At 42.5% G+C, this 9,752-nt stretch overlaps 1 protein-coding gene across 1 annotated transcript in view; it reads right to left on the bottom strand.

Moving 5' to 3' along the window:
• The window catches only part of STK38L (serine/threonine kinase 38 like), a 36,795-nt gene extending 27,310 nt beyond the window's left edge, over positions 1–9,485 (bottom strand). The window contains exon 1 of the mRNA XM_054076043.1: positions 9,363–9,485. The gene's annotated coding sequence lies outside the window, so the exon portion shown is untranslated. The remainder of the gene's footprint in view (positions 1–9,362) is intronic.
• Between the last annotated feature and the right edge of the window lie 267 nt (positions 9,486–9,752).

Genomic DNA, 9,752 nt, shown 5'->3' on the forward strand with positions numbered 1-9,752 from the left:
TATCCTTTGCGCATCTTGTATTCCTGGTAGGATAAAATACCACTGCAATTTTGTTTCCTATGAATTTGTTTTCCCCATGCTCCTGTAGTCACAGATGCAGACATTACCAAATAGCAAATCTAAGTCACTTGATTTTATTAAGCCTTTAAAAAGGAGATAACCACTCTGGCACTAGCACATCACGCTATAAATAGCAGGGCTGACCCTCACTGTGGTTCCACAGTAGGAAAATATAGATGAGAACCCAGCCTGTAAGTTAGGGAGCACAGGGAAAGCTATTTAACAGAGAAGAAAGCTGTATTGACTCCACTGTCATACCATCGCATGAACTCACCAAAGCAGGAGGGACACATCACCGCAAGTCTTTGCTTTCAGCATCCCGCATACCCTGCACACACCCACCAACCCTGCCTCCGGACCATGCTATACCAGAGCACAGCATTTCCTTGAGGCAGAGTTCACTTTATGTTTGCTCAGTTTGCAGTTGGTGGCCCTAGTTAGCGCTGCTACCGTGGCAAGAAATAAAAAAATAATCAACTGCATAAAACTAAAAGGTGTTATGAGCTCTCCAGGTTCCCCAAAGTATGTGGAAAAGAGCACAGACCTGGCAGGAGGCACAAGGTACCCTGCAATATACTACGTCAATTCCCGTCACAGCCAAGAAAATCCTCTTCATCCTTTTTCTTCCTGCCTCTCTGCTTCCACTGACAAATCCCGAAAAAAAGCACAAATCCACAGCCCAGACAAAATATTCAGTTGGGAGTAACCGAGTAAAATCCTTAAGTATGACCTTTATAGACAAATGATACTGGAGGGGATGGGGACAGAAAGGAAGAAACTTCAAAACAGGGCCTTTCATGGATAGCATGCTACTGCTACTGGCCTCACCACATTAGCAGGAATGTTTTGAAAAGGTGCCACACACAGTTCTTGGGAATGCCCTCAAAAACCTACTCATTCACCCAAATTCACGCCCTCTACAAAATGGAACCATTCTACTTCTGCTTCATCACTGGCCTTGATGGCTCCAGGCTCCCTGGACCACGAAGAAGGTCATATTATCAGCCAGCTGCATTTGGCCAAAACTCTGGTCAACGAGGATCAAAGACCTGTCTTTCCAAAGGGCCTGTTAATTCAGAAAAAGTGATACACCACCGACTGTGAGCGAGAGAGACATCAAACAGCCCTAATCGACAGGTGACACAGAGCAGCATGCAGCCAACACGACGACTTGGAGCTGCCAGAAGCAGAGATGCCATATGTGCTGCTTGGCCCAGAAATCAAGCCTGTGCCTCCTGGACGGATGGCTGAACTCAGAGTATGAGCCTTTCTTCTGATGCCTGCTCTGTTCAACAGCAAGCACCAGTGGCATGGGCACAGGAGAGAGAGGAATGAGGAGCTACAGATGTGGGATGACCAAGGGACGTCTTGCCCCAAGAGGCAGGTAGGACAACAGCATAGCAAGGAGATGTAGTATGCTTTGAAAGGACAACAGAGAGCAGCAGAAAGGGGACAGCAGGCCCAATGCTAACAAGCTAGAGTTTTCAATAGCCTCCTCTGAGCAAGTGTGTCCTGACCAACCATCTCCTTCCTGGAAGAAAAACTGCTGCCTGGTCCAAGTATACGTTTGATATTTTTGTTACCAAATCTTTCCTGATTGAGAGGCAGAGAAAGGCCAAGCAGTGTTTACTACAACTTCAGTCTGTGCTCCCATCTATCACAACAGTTCTAAGTCAAATCTTTGATCAATTTTCCTGAATGTGTTTCTACTGCTGAGAATCCCACACCCAGTTTTCGCTACACAACTGGTAACTCAACATGCACATGCTCTCCAGGGTGCTTCTTGGCAGCTCCACAGTCCATCATTAATGTTTTCATATCAGACTACTAGATTCAGGCTCTGGTTAATCAGAGCAAAATCACTGAGGCATCCAATTCCATCTGCTACAACTGAAAAGAGTAGAAATGAAAGTACTCAAAGCACCTGGAGAACTGTTCTCCCCAAAAAGAAACACTTACGCTTTGTAGGATCGTTTTCTAATGAGGAAGGGATAAGAACAAAATCTAAGCCTTTCACACATCATCTCCAGCCTGCACAGCTCCATCTCAGGACATCTAAGATGTGTGAAGAGAGTGAGCACAGAGTTGTCACTTGGCAAGATGGGAGGATGGAGATTTGACACCCTCAGTAATTTTAGAGCCTATTTCTACACATTCAGGTAGCTCTAGACTTTAAACAGAAAACGATAACAAGAGATAAACCAGGATTGACACAGATGTGCTTCAAGATCTAGAAATTCACTTTATTACTCCATAGCTTTATTACCTCCATTTCCAGCTTGTAAAATAGAGCAAAAGGACTGGGATGAGGAGCAGAGAGCATAACCATAACACTTCACATTACCAAACATTTGAACTGTAGTGATGGTGAAGATTCAAATACTTAGACAGGAAAAAAGAAAAAGAAAAACTCAAACAACACAAAGGCAAAAATACACCCCCCTCTCCCTGCCCCAAAAGCTCAACATCCCGCCCCAAGCAGAGAAGTTCATAATTTCAGATCCTTCTAACGTATTCTTCCAACATTTCCAGTTTACTTTTAAATTATTTCTTACTTCAGCAAGCGTATAAATATGTGAAAGTATGTACAGCAGTAGTAAAGTAGTGAAAACTGAAACCAATCTTTCCAGCTATCTTTCTTATCAGAGGGTTTCATATTTCTTGACATACTACAATAACCTATTTGACCAATTCTTTTCCTCTTACACAGATTACCAGCAAGTTTGTGCAAGTTAGACAGCGGTAGGCGTCAGATTGGGCTTCACTTCCATAAGAACGGGTCTGAAGGTGCCAGTCTCTCTACAGACAAGTCTCCTGCACAACTGTGTTAAATGATATAGCTTGTTCTTACTATCAAATAAAGCTGGATCTGTACTATCAAATTAATCTGGACCTAAGTCACACAATGGAAATACCATTCCTATTTTTTGAAATCTAGCATGTGGTATAATTATACAGCAGCCCTAGAAAAAATTTACTCTGCACTCTTTACTTAGGCTAAATTTTAGTTGGGGAGCAAACACCACATGCAATTCTCTCAGAGAGAAAAGCACATTTTTTTTTCTGCATAGCAGAATGATGCTACTTAAATCACGCTGCTGGGTCTCCAATTCAGAATTTAAAGCTACATACATGCTCGGCAGGACAGGGAACACTGGTCCTTCCTCCCAAAGCAGCTACATCACTTCACAGAAAAGCCAGTACAATTTTAATTTATACATCCAAGCACACCTCTAAAATCCAACTAATAAGGCAGTTCACTAATGCAGTAAAAAGGGTAAAACTGCAAAGTTTATAAAGTTCCCATTTACATTTCAAGGGAATTTGGCTCTTGAGTGAAAGCATCCAGGTATGGCAGATACTGAAACATATTTTTGCCTTTCAAAGTTCACATTTTCTCAGCACAACTTGCCATTCAACTTGCTCCTGAAATGAAGCACACAAAATGCATTTTTCAAGAATTGGAAGGTAAAAGAGAAAGGAGATATAGACTTTTGGTGCCAGACCTGTTCCAAAGTAAAGGCATACAGCTTGATAAAGCAAGTACCTTGAGAAATGCCAGCTATCACCACCGTGCGTAGTGCTGGAGCTCTTCTGGGTGAGAAGCTAGAGCAGACAATAACACTGCTTGGCTCCTCACAGACAACACAGCAAAGCAACTTGCAAAACCAGGCACTAAAAAACCACCAATGACATGCATTATATTTAAAAAAATGAAGCACTATCTAGGAAAGCAGCATGGATACAGCAAGACTTCAAGTATGAGCGTCAGCCCTGCTGTCTCCAAATTGTTTGGATTGTCTTTAAAGAGAGACGGGGGATATATATATATATATATATATGGAAAAAACCAACCCGCCATACACAAAATAACAGGATGATTCACACCAAAGGGCAGTGGGCAGGGACAGATAAATGAAATAAGCAACCAGAGGCTCAGCAGGATGAGGTGGTGTGACATACCAGCAACAGCAAGGGGAAGAGCAGCAGCTGGAGCAGCAGCCGCCCAGGCACCCTGGGCAACTTTGTGAACATGCAGCTGTACATGGTATGAGCTGACATGCAAACAGAAAGCCAAGACAAAAGCGCTGTACAACAGCTGATATCTCCAATGGTGAAACAGAAGGAGAAAGTGGTCATACTGAGGTACCAGCCCGGAGGCAAAGTTAATTTCTGCTAGCACAAATTTGGCAACTGCACTGTGAATAGTTTCACCAACCAATTGTTTATCCTGAACCTCCCCCTGCAGAGGTTCTCTGCTTCTTTTTCTATAATCCACTTTAATGGACCTCTAGAGCTTTTGAGAAACCTCCAGAGAGAAATAAAATGCCACAGGATCCTGAACTCTCTGAACAGCATGCAACAAGAAAACCCTGCTACTTCAACCTACACCAATTATGGGCCAATATTTTTCAACTCTTGGAGCCTGATCTTAATACTTACGTTATTACTAAATACAGATCTCCATGTTCAGAACACAGCCTTGTCCAAAGTTCACTTACATCAACAAAAATACCCTTCAGCTCAACAGGTTTTGACCCAATATTCCTATTCTGGGATCTGGATGACGTTAACTGTGCTACCACTGTTACTGAAGTTCAGAGTTATCAGATCAGCATGTTTGCCAAGCACTGCTCTGTTTATTATGTTCTTACATAATTCATGTTTTCAGTAGTATCACCATTCACAAGCCTCTATTTTATTTGTTATGTTACCTGAAGGAAGCAACATTCCCTGCCAAACACAACAAATCGGATACTTCACATGCAGATTCTCCTCTTCAACGCTATTGCCAAGACCAGATCTTTCTGACACCCTCCAGTTTTTACAACAGCCCCCGTGTGAGAATAGAAAATGAAATAACAGGAGTGCAACAAGCTGTCACTGACAGTTCAGCACTTCATTTACCTCATTGACATACTTCATTTCCTTTAGTCTGTTATTCATTCCTTCATGTGCATTATGTTCTAGTAAGTTTTGCTACTTTAAAGCTACAGAATGAATTACATTTGTTCTATTTAAAGTAGCAGTAAGAAACTGAGTAATGTTAGCCCTGTCGGAACAGGCTTTGCTATTTAAAAGCGTAAAGATGTTCAACATTTTAGCCATTTAAAGTCATTCTTCCTTTCCCCATGGAGCGTCTGGGTGAGTCGCCCATTATAGTCACAGCTAAAAGCAGAGCGTGTTCCAGGGCTCGCCAAGCCCCAGCTCATAACCCAAAGAGAGCAGACACTCCCAGTGCCTGGCCTGTGCGACTGTGAGAAAATCCTGAGAAGATATTCAGACACACAGGACTTGGGGATGGAAACGCTGCATGGGTCCTGCCGCCTCAGTGGCTGCTGCACTTCTGGCACCACTGACACCAGGGAAACCCAAGAGACAGCAGGAGAGAGCAACTTGGGGTGTCAGTGGCTGGCTCCAACATGCCCCCTAAACCCCAGAGGGCTTTTCACCCAATGCACCCAAGTAATAGATGCTTTCAAAACAAAGGAACTTACTTTCCTATCTTAGGGCGGACTCCTAAATCTACAAATACCCCAAAGCATCAAGAAGGGGCTCCGAGCAGACTAGGCAATCCTCCCCTCCAAAAAAATAACAACCACCCCCCCAGCAACGGCTACGGTTGTGTGCACACTGTAAGTTGGCATTAGCTGGTACTGTTTCTGAAAGATGCCGTCCCACTTTCCCTCAAACCATCTGTTTGTCTCTTTCCTGATGGCACTCCACGCTCTGTGCCAGCACGAGAAGCTGCGTAACCCAGATTTGTGAACCGCACCAGGCTAAAATGGTTTCTTTTAAAACAGTTTTGATGAGGCTGTTTTCCCCTGTGCTGGTTGAAAAGAGCCATCCTTTCCCAGGCTGAACCTGTTCATTCTTTCCCATGGAGTCCGTCCGAAAGCAAGACGTAAGCAACATGGTCTTGTCTCTTAATTTGGCTCACAGAAATTAATCTCACCAATCATTCCAACACACCCACAGCAATGATAAGGAAATATTTCCTAATATGGAATAAAAACTGAATATTGGAGTTGTGCTGCACTCCAGGATTTCCTGCTATTCAACAAAGCCGAGCAGCAGAAGCCTCCCATGAGCTGTGGCTGTGATTCAGTTTTCTGCTACTTTCAATGAGCAGCAAGGGTGGCTGACAAGCACAAATTCATTTCCCTGACAGGACAAGACACAGGCTGGGTGAAACTATGTATGGATATACAAAAATATACACATATGAGTATATATATATATAAACTACGCACAGCTATACTTATATAGAATATATGCATTTTGTTTTCTTCCTTTTAGGACTTAATCTTTTGTCCACTTCAAGTAGCAAAGTAACTTTTGATCCAGACATCGTAACTTTTCCTTTCACTAACAATGCGAGACTCGTCACCTGAAGTCTAGAAGCACAAATCCACTAATACGGCCACTTCCATCTCAGCTCCACTGGCCTCCATGTTTGGCAATACAATTACATTCTTTACGCTCTACTATGAATAGCTCTGTCCCAAAATTAAAAATACAGTTTGAGACATCCTGTACTTAGAGCACTCTCAGCATTGACTGAATCGCAGTGACATACCAAAATCTTTATGAGCTCAGTACTTCCAAATAATTCATTTTATCTTCTTTACAGAAGGGTTGAAGACAATCCAGTCATTTTGGTTTTACCAGTACCAACTTAAAACTGCTTTACTGTGCATGTTTGTGTCTGCAAGATAGGACTCCCCCACCCACATTCTACATTAGGTTTCTACATTAACCTTATGTAGAAAGAGAGGTGAAAATAGGAGGTTGTCCTTCTGCTCCTTCAGCAAGGATAGAGGGCTAGAGCTAGGACAGGGAGGGAACAGAGGTGCTGGTGCATCCACACACTGTTCAGTCTTCCAAGGAGCGCTCAACATGTGATATCAGCTCAGAACAACACCCTGTGTGACTAAAGGAAGCACAAGACGTGATGAGGGAACTAGACTTACAGTCCCATGCAGCCATCCCTTTCTTCCTAGAGTTCACCGTGGCATCCAAATTGATGTATTTTAATTTACTGGCAACATGAGAAATCAGTAGCTTGCTGAAAAGCTAACAATGCTCTGCAGTGAAATAGCATTTCATTGCTTGCTTTAGCTTACTTGTGTTTTTTCTTTTTCCTAGCTCTTCCTAAGTTTCATAGCTCTGCAAATCTTTGTCCTCTGAGAAGGGTCTAAAACCAGGAAGCTCTTCTATCTACTGAAGTAATTGCATTCCTGTGCACTTAGGCATTTTCTCAGCTTTTAACAGGTACTTACAGGCAGGCATATTCAACAAAACATTGTTTTAAAGTCTGCTGAGTTAACTGGCATACAAAAGCTCAGGCAAAATATTTTGGTCAATCTGCTTCCTCCTCAGCTACTGGTTTTCTAGATAAAATTATGCTCAGGTCTAATGAAAGAGATGACCCACTCCGAAACACGTACAACTGCCTAGAAGCAAAATTAACTCACAGTGGAGGTGGAGCTCTTTCATGGCCAAGAGACAAAACTTAGAACAGAAGTAAAACATAAGAGGAGGAGCTTCTAAAGTGGCACCTGCATAAAGTTTCCTTGGAATAGTAATAGATTTTCAGCTTTGATCCTAGAAACTCTGCTTTCAGATGTTAGGGATGCTGTAAAGCCATTCTGCCTTCTAAGGAGCCTAGGGAAGAAGGAGCAGAGGGGGACTTCATCTTTTGGAACTAGGAAAGACTTTTGCATTGGAGAATGCTGGAGGAGAAGAGAGCACTAGGTTTGTTTTTCCTCTCTCTGATGTATGTTCGAATCCCTGACTCTTTGCTAGGGTCTTTTTAGATCACATCAATCAAATTAAGTACAGTAATTACACAGGATAACTCCGTGCCAGCAAAGGCACTGACTGCTAAATGAGATGCAGAACATCAATGACTGGCTATGGCCTGTGCAGTGCCTCCAGTCAGGGTTAATGAGCACAACAGAATCCTCTGGCCTTAAAAAGCTGCAAATGCAGGTAGTGCATCTTCTGAGTATATGCAGTACAGTTCATTTTTTCAACTATGACTTTTGGAGGAGACAGTTGTTGGCGCATAAATCAGGCTACCTTGATGAGGCCCAGGATACACAGACATGAAAAGATATGTGCAGTCTCTTGATATGAGAGGAATACATGGCGCTGCCTTCCTAGCATCTGAAGCTGGGAAGCAGATTTGGAATGGTGGGGATGAAGCTGTGCCATGCTCTTACCACCAAGTCATCAAGCTCTGGCCATTGGTACCATAGATGGAGAAAGAAATATTATTTAATGGAGGAATCATAACGACAACATCTGATCTCGATAGTGATTACAAGGGCAACTGAAAAGAGAAAGCATTACCATTCTGCTTTATCACAGTTTTAAGGAAGGACAGTCAATACAACTGTGGTTTTACATTTCAATATTGATAGCACTTTGAGAACATATTTATTACTGTATCAGTCTATCTATCACTTTGAGAACAAAAATATACTGCAGGTGGGTACCTGGGGATTATCATTCCGAGATTTAGAGGTTCAGATATAGAAAAAAACATCTCTTTCAGTGGCAAACTCAGAGACTTGCCTTCATGAAATCCAAGAGTCTTCCTGTAGCCTACTGTTTAATGCCCCAATCGCTCATCTCCACTAGGGCTGAAGAGTGACCAGAGAAGTGCTTTGTTGTGGCTATATGGATATGAACACGATCCACCCTACCCACTCACATATTCACCCGTCTAGGAAGACAAGAGAGAGGAAAAGGAAATAAATTACACCTAGGTGAAAGATGATGATGTTTGTGATGGTCATTCTTCCCTATGGAAGGTCATTCTCCTGTCTTGGCCTAGGAAAGTTCACGCAAAATGGGCGACGGTTTTCTTTAAATTAACCTCAGAGATTTGATTCCCTAATCTGGTTTCCTATCTAAGGGATAAGAAAGGCAAAAGTAGAGTGTGGGCAAAAGTTCTGGCTATATCCAGCTGCAAGAGGAAGTAAGAGGGGGGAAAAGGAACAGAGGATGTCTGCTTAAGTTTCTATGAGATAATAAGGCTGCATGAAGGTGCTATGCTACAGTTAAACATTTAAGACTGGGCAAATTTTAAAATTGAAAAAAATATAAATCTTAAAGAGCCCAGTTTCATGTACTTTCAAGATGAAATTGATTATGGCAAAAATAAGAGAACAAGACATCAACTTCTCTAGGAGCAAACCTTTCCCACCAAGAAAGCCTTCAGAACAGAACAGCCTTGTAGCATGTCCCGAGGGCTATCCATGCTCTTGAGGAAGAAAAGGAAAAAGACTCACCAGTGAGGAGGACTCTTTCGGGAACATAGGTCACAGCATACAAAAGTACAGGCTTTATGGCAAAGTAAAATGAAAAGCAATACTTGTGTCCCCGCAGAATGGCTCTCACTGTTCCTTTTAAAGGTGCAAGTCTCTCTTGCCTTGTGAGGTGACTAAGTGTCATTCTTTTTTTGGATTAAGCATCCATCTCTTTATATGTCAAGCAGAGATGAAGACAAGTGGAGTTACCTCCAGGAAATTCAAACAGAAATACCAGGTTAGCACAAACAACGATGGAGACTGGTGGAGTGGCAAATAAAGAGGTCTTTCAGGCAGTGATCTGAATTGCTTGACAAGCTGGATACAGCCAGCTATTTCCCATAAATAGTAATCACAGAAAAAAAACCAAAT

Source organism: Cuculus canorus, chromosome 1, assembly GCF_017976375.1.
Source record: "Cuculus canorus isolate bCucCan1 chromosome 1, bCucCan1.pri, whole genome shotgun sequence".
Taxonomy (NCBI): domain Eukaryota; kingdom Metazoa; phylum Chordata; class Aves; order Cuculiformes; family Cuculidae; genus Cuculus; species Cuculus canorus.